Below are 20,484 nucleotides of genomic sequence, written 5' to 3'. Positions count from 1 at the left end.
GAAAGAAGATTCAGGTTCAAGAACTTTTGATTTTCCAAGTAAGCAAGTTTTGAAAAAGCATGCTGAAGAGATTTATCAGAGATTATTTGCAAAACATTCCGAAGGAGTCTTAGCTTTGAATGAAGAAACTGAAAATAAACGAACTGTTCTTTTAGAAGAAAACAAAGACTCGTCTAGTTCTGATGTTGGAGATACACTCATGCGAGAGTATGATAGTGTAATAAAGAGATTAACTGAAGAGCCTTTAAAATATCCGAGTGAATTGGAAATCAGCAAAGAATTTAAAATTTTGGAGGCAACTAACAGTAGAAGTGAAAAGCTGGAGAAAGTTTATAGAGCACTGCTGACCATTAAATCAACACGTGTCCTATCTGAGAGAGTGTTTTCGATCACTGGTCTCTTTAACACAAAAATAAGGTCAAGTCTATCAGGAAAAATGCTTAATATACTGTGTTTTTTAAAGGATAATTTTCAGAAAAAAGCTGAGCAATAAATAGTAAAGTAATTTCCCCAAGCTGTTTTTTTTTCACATTATTATTTTTTATTTATTATTATTATTATAGGGCTTATTATTTTTTTGTTTACTATACGAAAAGATAGTTTTTATTCAAAGGATTTGAATACAATTTGTAATTTTGTATAATCTCAAGCTGGTCACTTTTTTGGAGCATTTTAATTATTTTATTTTTTTTACTATAAGAGGTGATAGATTTTGTTTAAAAGATTTGATTACGATTTGTATGATCTACCCAAGATAAAATAAATACCTGTGTTATAAGCTTTTAATTATTTTCCCTAAGTCTGAGAAAATCGGTTTTAAAACTGGTTTTAAGAGTAAACTTCGGTTAAACTCAGTTTTGAAATTTCTCGGTTTTATGCAAGCCCTAGTTGGGGACCTCTTCTGAATTCAAGGATGCCCTCATAATCATGACCAATGGCCTGCTTACTTCCTTTGCTGCCTCCTTTAATATAACTGGTTAAACCCCATTTACCTCAGGTGCATTTCTTATGTTTACCTTCAGCAATTTGTCCCCAATTTGTTAATATTAAACTTCAGCTCCCACTTCACAGCTCATCTGCCCAATTTTTCTTGATTTTGTTGCAATAGTGTACCCTGATTACTGTTATTAACCACCCTACTAACCTTTGTATCATTTGCAGAATTACTTAACAAGTACAGGTCACTGTCGAAACTGAACATACTTAAAATCCTTTCGTCAGCAGCATGGGGAGCAGACAGATATTCCTTACTAAACCTATACAAAGCACTAATTAGATCAAAATTGGACTATGGAGCCCCAATGTATGATTGCACAGAAAACAGCTCTGAAATGGCTGGACCCAGGTCATCACAATGCACTGCGTATAGCTACTGGCGCCTATCGTACCTCTCCCATATATAGTCTCTATGCTGAAGCCAACGAACCACCTTTAACTCTTAGGCGACAGCAACTCGCATTGTATTATACATTTAAAATAAAATCTATGCATGAACACCCTACTTGGGAGACCCTCTTTGATCCACGATGCAGAAACATATATCAGAATCACCAACAAGCAAACCGAACCCTGGAAATTAGAATGCAAGACTTTTTGGCAGTACATAACCTTAATATAGACAAAATAGCACACATGCCAGTTCATACTCCTTCACCATGGAATTCGCATATCCCAATGTGCGACTTCTCCTTTCAGAAATGGAATAAAAAAGCGATACCCTCAACAATCTTCCAACAGTTACATGCAGAGTACAGAATTCAATTTCCTGACTACATTCCAATATATACAGATGGTTCAAAAACAGACACTTTAGTGGGAGCAGCAGCTGTGTTCCCAAATATAACTTTAACACAACAGCTACCGAAAGAGTGCAGTGTATACACAGCAGAATTATACGCAATAAAAATAGCCTTAACTCATGTACAAGATAAGCATTATACGAGAAGTGTAATATATACAGATTCCTTGAGTTCCTTACAATCCATACAAAACATAGATACATCCAAACACCCAATCCTTTGGCACATAAGGCAAATACTAACTGACTGTGCCAGAAATGAACAGGACACTTTTTTCTGCTGGATCCCAGGACATATAGGGATTGTGGGAAACGAAGCAGCAGACAAGTCAGCCAAAGAAGCCATACTACAGATCGGAGAGGATATATCAGTCCCATATTCCGATTACAAGCCTGCGATATGGCGTATTTGCCAGTTGCAATGGCAAGAAACTTGGAATCAGCAAACTGCAAACAAATTATACCCAATAAAGCTGAATATTGAAAACTGGATTTCTAGCAGTCGAAAGTCGAGAAAAGAAGAAACAGCACTCACCAGGCTAAGAATCGGGCATACCCATCTTACACACTCATTTTTGTTGCGAGCAGAGGAACCACCACGATGCCAGACTTGTGACACCGTTCAATCAGTTCAACACAAATTAATAGACTGTCCTACATATACAAATGAACGTAAACAAGCCTTCAAAGATATTTATGAGACACATGATGCCATTACACTAACAGATCTCTTGAAAAATAAACATGACTGCACAGATGTGTTCAACTTTCTTAAAGCTATCAATTTATACCACCTCCTCTAAGGAAGTGAATATAAGCAACAGATTAACACAAGAACATATGAATCAGGTTAAAATGAACAGTTGAAATCGAAGGTAAACACCCCTGAAACACATCACACCGTATGAACTGGCGCATTATGACCCGTGTAGTCCATGCGCCATTAAACCTCAATACAAACCAAACCAAACTGTTGAAAAAAAGCCATGAATTAGGGTTGAATTTGAAAGTGTCTGCAATTCTGCCCAGACACGATAGGAGGGAGTATATGATGAGAACCTTGTCGATCAATTGGGCCCTGGAAAGATTGTGCAAGGCTCAAGGGGTAGAATTTTTTTCAGCCTGGTCTGTACTTGTTAACAGGAGAGACTGCTTCTACAGGGATGGGATACACTTAAATAGAAAGGGTGCAAGAATATTTGCTGATGCTATCGAAAGTGATTCTTGCATTGCTTCTATTGGAATGAGCAGAAGCCTGGAAAACAAGATGCAGGATATTTCAGGCGTCTCCGTAGCCAGGTGGGAAGGAGCAGCAGTGCGTAGCACACGCTTCTTGATTAGACCGGGGTTCGAGCCCGTCACCACCAAATACGGAGGATGCGGAAAGGTCAGGGAATGACCACCGCATATCCAGGAGCAATATGGCCTTAGTTGCTAATGCTCCTAAAAACCAAATAACAAACAAACAAACAACAAGCAGGATATTTCAGAGACTGCTGGGAGTCATTGCGGTACAAGTAAACACATGGGTTGTGTTAGGGTAGCTAAGAATAGGAACAGGTGCATGTATACTTGCGTGTACACCAATGCTTGGAGTTTGGTAAATAAATTTGATGAATTTCAGGTATTGCTCAAAGCATCAAAGGCGGATATGGTTGGGATATCAGAGACGTGGTGTCACACAGATATAAGTAATGCAGAACTGGAATTTGGAGAGTACAACGTCTACAGAAAGGATAGACAGAATAGGAAGGGAGGAGGGGTTATGCTATTAGTTAAGAAACACAAAATCGAAGGAAGTGAAGCCAGTCGACATCGCTGGACAGTGCAGTGTCGAGTCAGTTTGGTGTGACATAACATTGGGAGATCAAAATTGAGAGTAGGAGTGTGCTATAGGCCTAATGACTCTGATCAGTATAATAAGAAACTGTACAGGGAAATAGAGTGGGCCAGTAAATCAGAGAGTCTTATAATGGGGGATTTTAATTTTCCAGATATTGACTGGAATTTGGGGGCTGGTCACTCACACACTAGCAAGGCTTTTGTGGATTTATTGGATGATTGTTTTCTACATCAGCATGTTCGGGAGGCAACTAGAGGGAGTAATACTCTTGATTTGATTATCCCTAGTGTTTCCTAATGCATTAAGAATCTGCAGGTAAATGAACCACCAGGTGGCAGTGATCACAGTGTACTGAAGTGGGATTTACTCAAAGAGGTAACTACCATTAGGGGTAAAGGGAAGGGTTATTGCTTTCGTAAAGGCGACTACGATGGACTGAGACAGTATTTAAATTCTATACAGTGGGACCAACTGATGATGTTACCACCAGCAAATTCAAAATGGGAAGCATTCAAAGAACTTATCTAAGGATGCCTCCACTCTCATGGCAATTTCCTGATTGGCAGTCTAGACAGTAGAATGGCGAACTTCATACCGGAGGCGAGAAGATCAGTATAATCGGAGGTCAATTGTTTGCTGCTAAGATTCAGGACAAAATTAACATTGTCAGTAGGATGCGTGTGCACTCTTAAAGAGTGAGTCTCTCTGATTAGGTTAAGAAACTTACATTGCTGGCTAGAGCAGTAAGCGTCACATACATGGTTGGCCTGGCAACAAAAGTGTGAATTAGCCTTGAGAATGATGATGGCGAGATTGAACCTCTTAGCTCTTGAATGAGTCTGGATTTCTTCAAGCCAGCTCTCTGTAGTTTGAGATGGAAGTAGCCAATCCACACTTTTCAGGTTTGGAGACCGAAGTTGAAGTAGGCACATTTCATACGAGCGTGGTTGAAGGGCACTTTATAATGGAAGCCTTTGGTAATGATGCTGATGCGATTTGCATCTGTGTGCGAAGCGCAAATGTTGCTTGTTTCAGGCTAATGAGATGAAGGACTTCTGAAGTTCAATACAAGTACTGTATGCATGAAGGCCATAATACGAATGAATGAAAGAGAATGGGCCGGTGGTTTCCATGGTTTAGAAGAGGAAGAAGAAGGGGATACAGCAGAGCCAGTGGAAGCAGTAACTAATTAAATTTAATAATTTTAATACAACAAGTAGCTTTCGGAGTAACGAAACTCCTTCTTCAGCAAGTACATACAGAAATGCAAACATGACATAAATCATTAGAAATGAAATAAGTCATACTAAATATGCTGTACGTGATCAGCCGCTACAGGACGGCTTCTATTCTTCAGCATGAAGGCCTGCTAACCCCAACCTCAGCCGCTGACAGCATGCTGCTCTTAATTCCATACAGAACTGCAAACATGACATAAATCATTAGAAATGGAATAAATCATATTAAATATGCTGTATATGATCAGATGTGCATGCCTTCACAGTCATCTTTTTTTTTTTTTTTTTTTATGAAAACCACAAACACAAGAGGTATTGGAACCTATAGTACTTAGTACCATGCTTGGGTTGGAGGTTAAGATGATCAAAGAAGATATTTGTTGACATTGAACTTGAACTTCTGTAGACTGTAATTTTCAGGAAATATGCACGAAGGAAGGTTGTTCCAGAAAATGAATAAACGAGGAAGATGAAAAGTAGATTTTGTGAGTTTGAAGTTGGACAGTAAATGGATGTTGGCTGGTGGCGGCACGTGTTTGGACTGTTTTGAAAGAGAGAGCAGGAATTATAGAAGCCAATTCAGAAAAACAGTGCCCATGGAAGTATCTGTAAAAAAGGCTTACATCAGAAACAGTACGTCTATGAGACAGCAAGTGGAGAGACTCTGTTATAAAGAGGAGTCATTAATTAACCTAACTGCTCTCTTCTGAATGGAATCTAGAAGCCTGAGAGAGGTTTTGGGTGTACTGCCCCAGATGTGGGAATAATATTCCATGGTAAGGCAGATTTGCGATTTGTACAGAGTGAACAGCTGTTTAGAAGAAAAGTAACGCCAAGAGCGAAAGAGAAAACCAAGTTTTTTAGATACAGAGGAAGCAATATTTGTAATGTGCCCCAAGAGAGATTAGAAGTCAGGAGATTAATCCCCAAAAGAGATATATCATTTTGCCTAGAAATTGGAGTGTCACCAAAGATAAGCATAGGAGCAGAAGAATTCTTTTTGCGAAACATAAGACAGGACTTAGTTTTAGAAGAATTGAAATCAACTAAGTTGTCTTTGCCCCACTGGAGAACTACCTTGAGTTCGGCATTTAAGGAACTGGTAGCAGATATTTGAGAGGTTGAAGCTGATTGAGCAGGGCAAGGTTTCTCAAAATGGAACATGGAATGCAATGTGCTATCATCGGCAAAACTATGGATAGGATTTCCAGTCAATGGAAGAAGATCATTAATATACAAAAGAGTGGGGGAAAGAACTGAACCTTGGGGGGACAACAGCATTAGTAAAGAAGTTAGAAAACAGAGAGCCAACTGCAATCACCCTCACAGAGCAGTCAGACAGAGAGAGAAAACTGGATAACCAATTACAAAAAACAGTTGGCAAACCATAAGATGGAAGCTTGTTTAGGAGACCTTTATGCCAAACACAATCGAAAGCCTTTTGAGATGTCAAGAGCAACTGCTTGTGTTTCACTGAACTTTTCCATTGAATTTGTCCATAAATGGCAGTTGAATTAATAAACGAGGAAGATGAAAAGTAGGTTCTGTGAGTTTGAAGTTGGCCAGAATATCACCAGTGGATCGACACTGACAGAATCCATAATGGCGATCATTGATCAAATGGAAGGATTCTAGGTAGTTTAAGAGTTGGCGGTTAATTGATTTCTCCATTACTTTAGAAAGAGTAGAAGTAATTGCAATGGGACGATAATTGGATGGGCGGGATTTGTCACCCTTTTTAGGAACTGGCTGGATATGAGCAAATTTCCAAGCAGAAGGAAAAACACCTTTGGAATAAGAAAGTGAAAAAAGGCGGCAAAGAATAGGAGTAAGTTTAGGAGCACAGGTTTTGAGAACAAGTGGAGAAATATCATCAGGACCTGGAGCTTTCTTTGCATCAAGATTTGTCAAAATCCTTCTGATCACGTACAGCATATATAGTATGATTTATTCCATTTCTAACGATTTATGTCATGTTTGCATTTCTTTATGTACTTGCTTGAAGAAGGAGTTCGTTACTCCCAAAGCTACTTGTCGTATTAAAACTTATTAAATTTAGTTAGTTACTGCTTCCACTGACTCTGCTGTATTCTCTTCTTCTTCTTCGTAATTAACATATTAAATTGTCTTCAATAAATAGTTTAATAGCCGTAGTCACATTCATTAGCTTATTTTTATATTTAAGTATAGATTTTTGTATTGTTGATTATTTCTATTATTTGTATTGTTGATGTTGTTATTTGGTTTTTAGGAGCATTAGCAACTAAATCCATATTGCTCCGGGGATATGCGGTGGTCATTCCCTGACCTTTCCACATCCTCCGTATTTGGTGGTCCTGGGCTCGAACCGTGGTCTAATCAAGAAGCGTGTGCTACACACTGCTGTATTGTTGATTTGGTGTGAATATCATAGTATGTGGGTGTGGGAATTCTAGTGTTTTAATTGTGGTAAATAACTATCTCGATTATTCAGATCACATAGGTTAGAATTAGTTAGATAATTTTATTATCTATTATAATGAACTTATAATTTTACAAACATAACGGTATAGAATAATACATATAATGCAAACTTGATAGCATAATACAGCCACTCCCCGAATTACGTAAGGGTTGCGTTTCGTGGAACTTTACATAAGTTGGAATTTCCCTAAATGTTTATGCAGCACTCGCAACTATGTGTGCTGAATTTGATTGAAGCAAAAAAGAAATGTTTGATGAACATGTAAATAGAATTATTTATTAAATTTTTTTATCTCATGCACTGGAAAAAAAAAAAAGTGTACAAAATTACAAAAATTTCAAAATTATAAAATTACAGAAAGAGAGAGGAGACAGGCATAATTGTCAGCAAGTTTTACCTTTTGAGCATCGTTGCCATAATTAACTCTCCAGCTGATAAGCATGCTTCTGCGGAAGTTGAGGGCAGTGGAGGTTTAGAAGGGTTTTTTTCCAAACACATCACAACATTTAAATGGCAGTTAGACTCAGGGGTCACTCGCTTTTGAATATGATTTTCTATCCATTTTATTAATAGCTTTTCCACTTCGATATAGCATCTGAACATCATTTTGTGAACACTATTGATCTTAAATACATTGATCCTTTAACGTGTTCTTTTATACGCGCACTGTCCCTTAAAATAGTATTCACTGTTGAAGCAGCAAGACCTAATTCTGTTCAATAGATGACAAACTTTTTCCTGCTTTGTACTTCTTAATTAATCATCTTCATTTCTAATGCATTAAGGGCTTATGCCTCAAGCTGAAAAAGAGTTAGACTATGTATATTTTAGTGCACTTGCATCATTTATACACAGCCAATTATAGATTACCAAATTTGCAATAGCGGCATCATTTAAGTTACATCTCATATTGTGAATACCTTCACAACGAGTTGCCATAACATTGCACTATTTCAAATAAGTAACGCTTCACCCGAAGGAGAAGGCTGTTGTTACTTATTCTCAGTGGATACCACCACCCAGACGGCACTGTTTCAGAGCTATTTTGTATATGTGTGGGATAATAACATGACTATCCACTTGTCCCTATTAGACTTAGAAAAGCAAAAGGGTAGAGGGGAAAGTAATAGTAGGAGTGGAAGAGGAAAAGAAACGGTGTAGAAGAATGAAAGGGACAGTAACTCCTTCAACTCATGCCACTCAAAAACTCATAAACTCCTCGAATAGGCAACACTTTCCCAGAGAAGGCTGTTGTTACCTATTCTTGGAAACTCCAGATATCATCAGGCTCCCCCCTGGTGCCATTTCAGGGCTATTTGGCCCTTCTTCGGTGGGTGGGTAGGTACCCAAGTGATGTAATGATGACAGGAGAGACAGTTGTGAAGTATATCTCCACAATATGAGAGATGCCTGATGGTGTGTATGATATAAATTAGGACTGTAATGCATTAAGGGCTTATGCCTCACGCTGCGAAAGAGTTAGACTATGTATATCTTAGTGCACTCGCATCATTTATACACAGCCAATTATAGATTAGCAAATTTGCAATAGTGGCATCGTTTAAGTTTAATCTATAATTGGCTGTGTAAAAATGATTCAAGTGCACTAAGATATACATAGTCTCGCTCTTTCGCAGCTTGAGGCATAAGCCCTTAATGCATTAGAGTCCTAACTTATATCATACACCATCAGGCATCTCTCATATTGTGGAGATATACTTCACAACTGTTTTGTCATCATTACATCACTTGGGTACCTACCCACCCACCAAAGAAGGGCCAAATAGCCCTGAAACGGTGCCGTCTGGGTTGTGGTATCCACTGAGAATAAATAACATAAATAACAACAGTCTTTTCCTTCTGGTGAAGCGTTACTTATTTGAAGTAGTGCAATGTCATGGCAACTCGTCATGAAGGTATTCACAATATGAGATGTAACTTAAACAATGCTGCTATTGGAAATTTGCTAATCTATAATTGGCTGTGTATAAATGATGCAAGTGCACTAAAATATACATAGTCATCTTCATTTCTAAATCAATTTTGTTTCGTGTCTAGCACTGACAGCACTTGCACTTGGTCCCTTTCCCTTCACCATTGTAATAAGTAAATAGGAATGAAGAGAAGGTTCTGAAAATTTATCTATGTTTTTTATATGAATGAAGATTTTAATGAAGGGGAACTCATTTCACCATAATAGCATAACGTAAAAACTCACAGAATTCCAGTTATTGGTATTATCGTAAATGCAATAAGATTGCGTTCATAGACTACACTAACAGAAAAATCCAATAAACCAGAAAGTGCAAATTGTTTTTATTGTTTTATGGTAGTAACCTCCAGAAATGTGTTTTAGAAAAATATCACAAAGGTGTCAAAATTGATTCTTATAACGGAACATATGATAATGATGAAAGTGTAGTGTAGTTTTCATTATAAAAATGACCTTTTAGAGAGATAAATACCTTAGTTATATAGTGAAAATTTCAACTTCCAAGGTCTTGGAATGAATTACAAAAAAAAAAAAAAAAATTGTTATTGGGTTCACATTATATTTTTACGATACCTCCATTTTTTCCTATGGGATGCAAAATATGTTTCCATGATTTTTTTTTAAGTTTGCACCTGGCATGGCGCATTATAGCCATAGAAGCTGATGTGTCAGTGAAATATCCAATCCAACCAACCAACAAGCACCTGGCATAAAGTTGAATTTACATAAGTCAAGTATTACGTAAGCCAAGAAGTGCCTGTATAATGTAATGTAAACTTGATAGGCTAGTATGTATTATTGTTGGTGAATTAGATCACTGTTATAATTGCATTTAAGTATTAGTTTAGTGTAGTATTCTCAGTTACATTGAATTTAAATGGAAAGCATGCCCCAGACTAGAGCAGCAAAGCAACAGGCTCAAACAACGGGAGTGCTGTGGCTCAGACTGGGGGGAACTGAAGGGGGCATTTCTCCTACAACTCATGGCCTCAAAAAATATACTGTTTGTGAAATGTTTGCATGCCTTTCTGGAGGAGGGCATGATATAGCCAAGGGGAATGTCTTTGTGTGTGCTTGGTGCAGAGAATGTGAAGAAATGAGGTGCAAACTGAGCATTATGATAGGCCTTTATGAGAGCTTAAAGAGTAGGGTGGCTGCCCTGAAGGTATTTAAATGGCGCCCATTATGCTCTTAGCTGCCCAACTGAATGACAATTGAGAGCTGACAATTGAGTATCAGGCAACACAGCAGCAACCCCCCAGGGCAGAATGATCTAGTCCCATAGGAGGTAGCTAATTGTTGGTGGCTATTGACAGGGAAACGAAACAGGAAATATATTGTGCAAAAAGATTGGTGGAATAGAACCAGGGTATGTCTGCCAAGGGACAAAAGTTTAAGATGCCATAGAACAGATATTATCTTTTAAGGGCACAAAAGGCAATATTGTTGTACATGTTGGCACTAATGACATTAAGAGCAGATGATCTGCTGACTTAACAAGGACAGTGCAATGGTAGGGAAAAGTCAGGAGTTAAGGTTAAATTTGAAAGTGTATCATGCCTGGTCAGAACTGTAGACACAATAAGGAGTATATGATGAGAGGTTTGTCAACCCTGGAGAGATTATGCAAGGCTCATGGGGTAGAATTTTTCTCAGCATAGTCTTTGATTGCTAACAGGAGAGACGGCGTCTATAAGGATGGATACACTTAAATAGAAAGGGTGCAGGAATTAGGGTGCAGTAGGTTGATGCTATTGAGGTAGCAATAGGTGAGTTGGAAAACTGCTAGCATGGGGAAATATGTGGACTAAAAGATTAACAATAGTCACAATCAGAGGTGAAAGTGATTCTTCCACTGTTTCTATTGGAATGTGTAGCAGCCTGGAAAGCAAAGTTCTGGAGATCTTAAGGCCTACTGTGAGTATTTATGGAAGAGGTAAATATATAGGCTGCATTAGGATAATTAAGATTAAGAACAGCTGCATGTACACCAATGCTGGGAGCATAGTAAATAAATTTGATGAATTTGTAGTGCTGGTTAAATAATCAAATACAGACATGGTGGAGATATCAGAGATGGGTCACTCAGCTATAAAGGATGCAGAATTTGAATATGGGGAGTACAATGTGTACAGAAAGGACAGACAAGATAGGAGGTTGGGTTATGCTGTTAGTTAAGAAGCAAAAAATTTAAGACAGCATCCAGTTAACATGGGTGGCAAGTGCAATGTTGAGTCAGTTTGGTGCGATATAAGCACTGAGAAAGCAAAAATGAAAGTAGGAGTGTGTTATAGGCCTAATGACTCTGATGATTAAAACAAAAAACTATACAGAGAGATAAAGTGAGCCAGTAAATAAGAATGTCTTATAATGGGGAATTTTAACTTTCCATATATTTGACTGGAATTTATGAGTTGGTCACTTGCACACTAACAAGACTTTTGTGGCTTTATTGGATGACTGTTTTCTGCAGCACAATGTTAGAGAGCCGATAAGAGAGAGTAATACATAATACTTTTGATCAAATTGTCAACAGTGATTACTCACATTAAGAATCTGCAGATAAAAGAACCTCTAGTTGGCAGTGATCACAGTGTTTTGATGTGGGATTTACTTCAAGATGTAACTGCCATCAATTTCTACAGCAGCACATTAGAAAGGCAACAAGAGTAGGTGATCTGCTGACTTACTTAACAAGTACAGAGGAAAAGTTGAGGAAAGGTTGCAAGTTAGAGCTAAACTTGAAAGTGTCTGCAATTCTGCTCAGACATGAGCACGAGGAGTATACAATGAGAGCTTTGAGGAGAGAGCAGTACTCTTCATATGATAATCAGCAGTGATTATTCATGCATTAAGAATCTGCAGATAAAAAAACCACTAGGTGGCAGTGATCACAGTGTATTTATGGAGATTTACTTAGACGTTACTACCGTCGTGTAAAGTGAAGGTTTTTGCTTTCATAAAGGTGAATACAGTGGTCTCAGGCAGTTTTTAAATTCCATACTGGGACTAACTGATGATGTTACCATCATTAAATTCTAAACTGAATTATTCAAGTAAATAATCATAGAAGCTACAAGGCTTTTCATACCAACTAAGAAATATCGTTTGAGACTTAGACCTAAATGGATGTCAGATGAAATAATGAGATTCGTCGCCAAAAAAAAAAATGCATGGGATGCATATAAACCTTGAGGTAATACAGAAGCCTCTAGTAGATATAAAGTATCTTCAATCAAGTCACAAAGGATATTAGGCAGTTATGAGAAATCTTTGGCAAAGGATGCAGAGAAAAATAGCAAAGACTTCTTTTCTTAATACTAGAAGGAAGGGGATGAATCCCATAGGTCTGCTTCATATTGATGGTTCACCTGTTGATGATGCTGCTCAGGCTGCTGACATGCTGAATGGCACCTCTGTAGCCAGGTGGGCAAGAGCAGCAGTGAGCAGAAGGAAGGGGATGAATCCCATAGGTCTGCTTCATATTGATGGTTCACCTGTTGATGATCCTGCTCAGGTTGCTGACATGCTGAATGTCACCTCTGCAGCCAGGTGGGCAGGAGCAGCAGTGCGTAGTACATGCTTCTTGATTAGACCGGGGTTCGAGCCCGTCACCACCAAATACGGAGGATGCGGAAAGGTCAGGGAATGACCATCGCATATCCCCCCCCAGAGCAATATGGTCTTAGTTGCTAATGCTCCTAAAATCCAAATGACAAACAAACAACATAATAACAACGACATGCTGAATAAACATTTTTCATCTACATTTACACATGAAGAATTTTTTAGTGGAGTGGATGCCACAAGTTTATTAAATTGTAACAGAGAGCTAAATGATTTTGTAAAACTGAAAGAAAAGTGGAAGAGAAAGTGATGAAGGTAAATGCAAGAAAGACAGCTTGAGTGGATGGGATTTATCCAATTATGTTAATGGAGGCAGCAAAGGAGGCAAGTAAGCCATTAGCCATACTTAAGAAAACATCTTTGGATTCAGAGGAAGCCCCAATAGAATGGAGATATGTGATTGTATCCCCATTCATGAAGGATGATCAAAGATTGACATGAGTAATTACAAACCTGTTAGCTTAACTTCTGTTCCAGGGGAAAATAATGGATTCACTGTCATTACTTCTATAACACTGAATGGATGTTATAGAAGTAATGCATGGCCATACAGACAGACTTCAGTAACAGTATGGGTTTGTCGCGGCATGATCTTGTCTGACCAATTTGATTGGATACTGTGATCCAGTAACAAAGGAACTGGATGCAAAAAATAATTTTAATATCATATACTTGGATTCCAGGAAAGCTTTTGATACTTTTGCACATACAGTAGAACATCCTTTATCCAGAAATTAATCATCCAGAATAATTTGAAAGGCCGATTTTTCTTCTTTTTTTATTAAATGATAATTAGAGACAAATGTTTATTATGTTATGAGAGCATTTCTATCTGTTTTTTTTACTTTGTATATTTGGTGAAATGTTGGATTAGGAAACCATAAGTGATAGAGTTTAGTCATTTGCTTCAGTGAACCCAATTTTCCTTGGCATATTTTGTTCCCTTCATTTCATATTATGTTTAGTTTAGCTCCAGATTCGGTAAGAATAATAACAGCCCAAACTGAAATTTATTATTTTTCCTCAGTTTTTTACAGTAAATGTCAACAAAAAGAAGCCACACTAAAATGGGCAGAAAAACAGGAAGAATGTGATAACACAGGGGCTCACATCTGGTAAGTATGAGCTTGGCACATCCAGGGTCCTGAGCTGAATATCATCATTTTAATCAGGGTAACTCAGAAATATTTTTTGGCTGGCACACCAAAAGCCTCAGGCTTCCTTGCACCATATAGCTAATAATAATAATCAAAGTGATATTGTTAAGGAACTTGAGATTTAGTAACAAAAACAAACAAAAATGTCACAACAAACGAAACAAAAAAAAATGATCGAACATTATTTTAAAAAAAAAATTACGTTGCATTTTTTTCTGCATAAAATTTTCAGTAAAATACCTATCTGAATATACACTTGCCCTACCATTAATATTTACAGCAGGTTCTGTGATGTCTTGCATGCACAGGACCTGTATCCCCATCCATGGAGGGGTGTCTGAATGGATGCCACATAAGCAAGCTTTCTGTACAAGACATTGCAGTCACTCTGGGATCCTTAGGTCAACGGTTAGTGATGTCATATGCAAATGGAAGAGGAATGGACTGAATCTGTCAAAAAATGGCCTGGTAAACCCTGAAAACTAACAGAATGAGACAAGAGAATTCTGCAAAGAACTGTGCGGCAAATCATAATTTGCCATTGTCTCAAGCCACACAAACCCTCTGTGAGAGTATTGGGACTAATGTCAGCACTTGTACAATACGAAGGACACTGCATGATATGGGTTAAAATGGTCGTGCAGCTGTTCACAAGCCATTGATCACCTCAGCAAATGCTAGACACCAATTAACATGGTGTAAGGAGTGCGAATCCTGGATTGTAAAGCAGTGGAAAACAATCTTATGGACAGACAAGTCGAGGTTTGCACTCTACCAGTCTGATGGCCATTCCTGGGTGTGGCAAATACCAGGGGAACAGTTCCTTTCTAATTGTATCCTCCCAACAATGAAGTTTAGTGGAGGCAGTGTCATGGTATGGGGTCTGCTTTTCATGGTTTGGCTTGGGCCCATTAGTCGTTATCGACAAAACCATGAATGCTGTGCAATACCAGGCCACCCTGGACGATTATGCACGTCCAGCATTATGGCAATACTTCGGGGAAGGTCCATACCTGTATCAGCAAGACAACATGCCATGCCATACTGCTCGGGTTGCAACAGAGTAGTTTGAGGACATGGTGGAAAAGTTGGATTGCCCAGCCCAGAGTACTGATCGGAACCCTATCAAACATCTTTGGGATATATTGGATCGTTTGGCACATGCACTTCGAGACCACCCAAAGAACATGGCTGAACTGGTGGCTGCTTTTAAAAGCTGAGTGGAGGAATATATCACCTGACATTTATAAAAAGCTGATTGAGAGTATGCCACAAAGATTGAAGGCCATCATAAAAGCAAAAGGTTTCAGCAAAATATTAAATGACATAATAAAAGCTCTTTTTTTTTATGTAAAGGCAGGTGTCCAAATATTAATGGTAGGGCAGTGTACACACATATGTAAATATGCAAATTTTTATCTATAAGTTATTATTATTTTTTAAATTAAATAAATTTGTTTTTTTCACAGCATTTAAAGTCTCTCTCTTTTACCTTAATACATTACAACAGAATTTATTTACTCTTACTTACATTTGATTATCCGGAAAATTTGGCTATCCGGAAGAATTCTGACATTAAATATTCTGGATAACTGATGTGCTACTGTAATTGACTGCTGTACAAAGTGGAGCAGTTTGGCATTAAGGGCAAGTTACTGCCGTGGATAAAGGGATGGTTTAATGGGAGAAGACAGAGTTGTCTTCTCCCATTAAATGGAGGTTGTTGCTGGTTGCTTGCTGTAACAAACTTCTGTCAGATGTTGTGGAAGTGGATAGCTTGAATAAATTCAAGGAAGAACTTGATAAACTGTTGACTCAGGGGATGGATTGGTGAAATAGGATTATTATTATTGTTATCAGTGGACACTGCTCTTTGTGGACTAATGTTATCAACAGGGCTAATCGTGGTTTTCTGTATTTATCAATGATATTGATGAAGGTATCAGGCTTAATGTTTAAGTTTGCAGATGATATGAAGGTTGGCAGGGTGGTTAATGACAGTAATAATGGTATGCTATTGCAATAAGATCTAGAAAATTTCGGCAGTTGGGCTGAGAAATATAAATTGAAGTTTAACATTGAGAAATGCAAAGTACCAACTGTGTGGCACTACTCAGGGTAGTGGAAAATAAAAAAGATTTGAGGGTAATTGTGCAGTCAGATATGGAGTTCTCTGAGCAGTGCAGGTTTTGTCAATTATATACAGAAATTTTACTAGTATGGATAAAGAGGTGATTATTCCATTGTATAAGGCAACAGTGGTCATGCTGCATCTTGAGTACTGCATATGGGTCTGGAGGTCTCATTTTAGGAAGGATGTAGAGCTGCTTAAGTGGGTACAGAGAAGGGCAATGAGATTGGTGAGGGGAACAAAAGGCTGCAGTTCTGCTAATTGCAGCATTTAGAGACTAGATACCAACAGTGTGATCTGATTGAGGTGTTTATGGCTTTGAATGCATTGAGAAAGCTCAATTGAGGAATGGATTGGTGAAGCTCTTCCTCTTGCTCAGACTACATGCATATGGTTGCAGAATAGATGTGCAGAAGTTTGCCTTTTGCCAGCAGCTGGTTGCTTGCTGTAACAAACTTCTGTCAGATGTTGTGGAAGTGGATAGCTTGAATAAATTCAAGGAAGAACTTGATAAACTGTTGACTCAGGGGATGGATTGGTGAAATAGGATTATTATTTTTTTTTTTTTTTTTGCTGAAGCTGTATAAGCTTGCTTTCTTGCATAATTTGATGCTACTAATACTACTAATACTAATTCAGAATTTTCATTTAAGAAGGTATCTAGGATATGTACAAAACATAATGGGGCTGTAATATTTAATTAAATATAAACAATGAGAATATCTTGTATACTCTGTAGGGTGGATTTATCATATAGACTAGTCAATGTGTAACACATTCCATCAGGAATGTGTTAAATTTTAACAGTTAGGTACTTTTGAGAATCTAGGTTGTGCTCAGTTGAAACAGGCTGATTATTAAACCACCTGTTTAGTGAGAACTTGCTTTAATAGTAGTAAGCATTAATATCATATACTTGAAATATGGTTTATAATTATTTTAAGTTATATACCTAGATATGTTATTTATATTATATTTACTTTTGTAATTATTTTTATGAAATTATATGTGATGGTTTAATAATTTAAGTTGGCACCTTTCTATTTCATATATCTGTAATGTACAGATTCTCATAAGTTATTTATATATTTTTCTCTAGCTTCCTGTGATGCCAATAGGTTATAGCTCTGAGCTTTTAAATTTGATCAAAGCTATGCTAAACTATGATCCAGCATTAAGACCCGGTGTAGGAATCATTTTGCAGAATAGCTTTATGCGCAGGCACATAGAAATGTTTTTAGAAGAAACAAAAAATAGGTGAGCCATATTTCTTAATTTGAAATATAATGTAGTTTGGGAATGACATTGCATGGTTGTTTTTTGGAAACACTTATGAACAAAATAAGACTCATACTATATGGAGTGTTTTGCACAATTTTAATTAGTTTATTGCTTATATCAGTAAAACTACTATAATACCAATGCACATTAAAGATGTATGCTGATATCTTAGGATTTTTGTTAAATCGTGTCTGCAGACCATAGTAGGACTGTAATTAATATAAAACAATGGGAATCAAATAAATTAACAAAAATTATGGAAATTGAATAACAAGTTTACAAAATTTGTAATTTTTGTGCAAATTAATTTCTAATTGTTTCTCTCCTCCACTCTCATACATGAGAGCAAAGGAGAGACTCCTGACTTGTGGTGATCCACAAAATGTTTTTGTGTATGAAATTATACCAATGCTTAAGTGGTATCAAACTAGATTTGATAAAGGAATCAAATTATATGAATACAGAAGGGCTAAAATTACAGAGAATTAATGACTGATCTCTAATAGAGTTTCTCCACTCTGTCTCATAGGCATTCTGTTTCTGCTGTATGCCTATTCTATAGATACTTCCACGGGCACTATTCTTCTAAATTGGCTTCTGTAATTCCTGCTCTCTCTCTTTCAAAGCAATTGGAACACGTACCGCAACCATACTGTCCAACTTCAAACTCACAGAACCAACTTTTCTTCTTCCTCATTTATTCATTCAACTTCTGTTTTACTGAAACAACCTTTCTTCATATGTATTTCCTGATAATTAAAATCTGCAGAAGTACAGTCTAATGTCAATAAATATCTTCTTTCATCTTCTCAACCTCCAACCCATGCTTGGTACTAAGTACTATAGTTCCAATACCTCTTGTGTTTGGGATTTTCATAAAAAAAAAAAGAAAAAGATAATGAGCTTATCATTTAGTTGTGCTTTAATTTAAATACAGTATTGGAGTTGAAGGGTGTCCTTCAACGTGATGTGGGAAGTAGAAATGGTAAAACACTACTTTTGTGAAATTTGAAGTAAATTTTTTTTTTTTTTCAATGGCAGATGACTGTGCATTACACAGCAGATTTTGGAGGTTTCAGTCTATTGAAAAACTACATGGGATGTATTTACCTCCAGAGAGAAACTCGGTAGTGGCAGCAACAAACAGAAGTAAGAGGAAGATTGGGATTGGTCTTTACTTGTGTTGGACTTGCATGGGAGATGTAATTTAATTTGTACTTATCTATTTCATACTTATAATCCTAGTAATTACTGCTTCTAGGAGTTGGACAGTCTGTGGTCAGTCAGGCCAGGCTATGACATTGCAGTTGGGTAAAAAAAGTGTGTTATGCTGATTGGTTCTGGCCTGTCTGTTTTTAATATGCAGTGATCTTTGTAGAATGGTGGGGATTGCAGGTAGGTGTGGAGTATGGGCTCTGAGGTTCCCCCACTCTCTCTCTCTCTCTCTCTCTGAGGTCATGGTAGGAAGAAATAGGACAGTGAATCTGCAATGTTGGAAACATTGATATCTGAGCTAAGAACTCTCTCTACAGGAATGATTGTGTTAGAGGATCTCATGACCCTTGAGATTAAGGGTATGGCTCTGACTGCGAAATGATAGATCACCCTGTTGCCCTCCCCAAGTTGCCCCTGCTGGTTGCACACTGTGCTCAGTAGTACAGGCAACCAACCAATGTATGACATGCCTGAATTAGTGTTTACCCTCCTGTTTTCCCCTAGGATGAGGGATCATCAATTTTTCATCTCCCCACACACAAAAGGTTGGTTGGTTGGTCGGTCGGGTTTTATTGGTGCATTAGCAACTAAGGCTATAATTAGCATTAGCATTAGTAGAGGCATTTGATGCAAGAAAGCAAGCTTATGCAGCATCGGCCAAAAAAAAAAAAAAAAAAACCCCACTTCCACTTCACCCCTCTGTTCGTTCAAAATACCTGTCCAGCTGAGCCTTAAACTTATTTAGGCTATCAACCTCCACCACAAGGGATGGAAGTCTGTTCCACCAACCAACCACCCGCTGGCTAAAGGCAAATTTCCACACGTCTATCCTACATCTGTCTTTCCTCAATTTGAATTTATGCCCTCTCAGGTGATTTTTCTGAGCTAGAGGAAGAATCCCATCAGCATTGAGCATGCTTAAACCATTCAAGGCTTTATACACCTCTATCAGATCACCTCGCTGGTGCCTAGTCTCCAGACACTGTAATTTGCAAAACTTAAGCCTTTCTTCATAAGAGCACCCCTTTGTTCCATTCACTAATCTTGTTGCCCTTCTCTGTACTCGTTCCAGCAGCTCTACATCCTTCTTGAAATGAGGCCTCCAGACCTGTATACAGTACCTAGGTGTGGCCTGACCATCACCTTATACAATGGAATAATCACCTCCTTATCCCTGCTGGAAAAATTCCTGTATATCATTGACAATACTCCATGAGCTACTCTTGCAGCCCGTCTGCACTGCTCAGAGAACTTCATATCTGCCTGCACAACCACCCCCAAGTCCCTTTCATTCTCTACCACTGTCAGTGTTGTACCACAGAGTTGATACGTTGCTCTGGGGTTGCTGTTTCCCATGTGTAGTACTTTACATTTATCAATGTTAAACTTCATTTGCCACCTCTCAGCCCATCTGCTCAACCTTTCCAGATCCTGTTGCAGCAGCATAGTGTCAGTAGTGTCCTTGACAACCCTGCCAACCTTTGTATCGTCTGCAAACTTGGACATTAAGCCCGATATACCATCATCAATATCATTTTTAAATACAGAAAACAATAATGGACCCAACACTGAGCCCTGAGGGACTCCACTAATAACATCAGTCCACGATGAGCAGTGTCCATTGATTACCACTCTCTGTCTTCTCCCCCTCAACCACCCCTTTATCCATAGCAGCAATTTGCCTCCAATGTCACACTGCTCCAATTTGTGTAGCAGTCTTCCATGTGCAACAGTATC

This window comes from Mastigoproctus giganteus, chromosome 13, assembly GCF_048544385.1.
Source record: "Mastigoproctus giganteus isolate SK-2022 chromosome 13, ASM4854438v1, whole genome shotgun sequence".
In the NCBI taxonomy this organism is placed as follows: Eukaryota; Metazoa; Arthropoda; class Arachnida; order Uropygi; family Thelyphonidae; genus Mastigoproctus; species Mastigoproctus giganteus.
Note: the sequence above shows the minus strand (reverse complement) of the source record.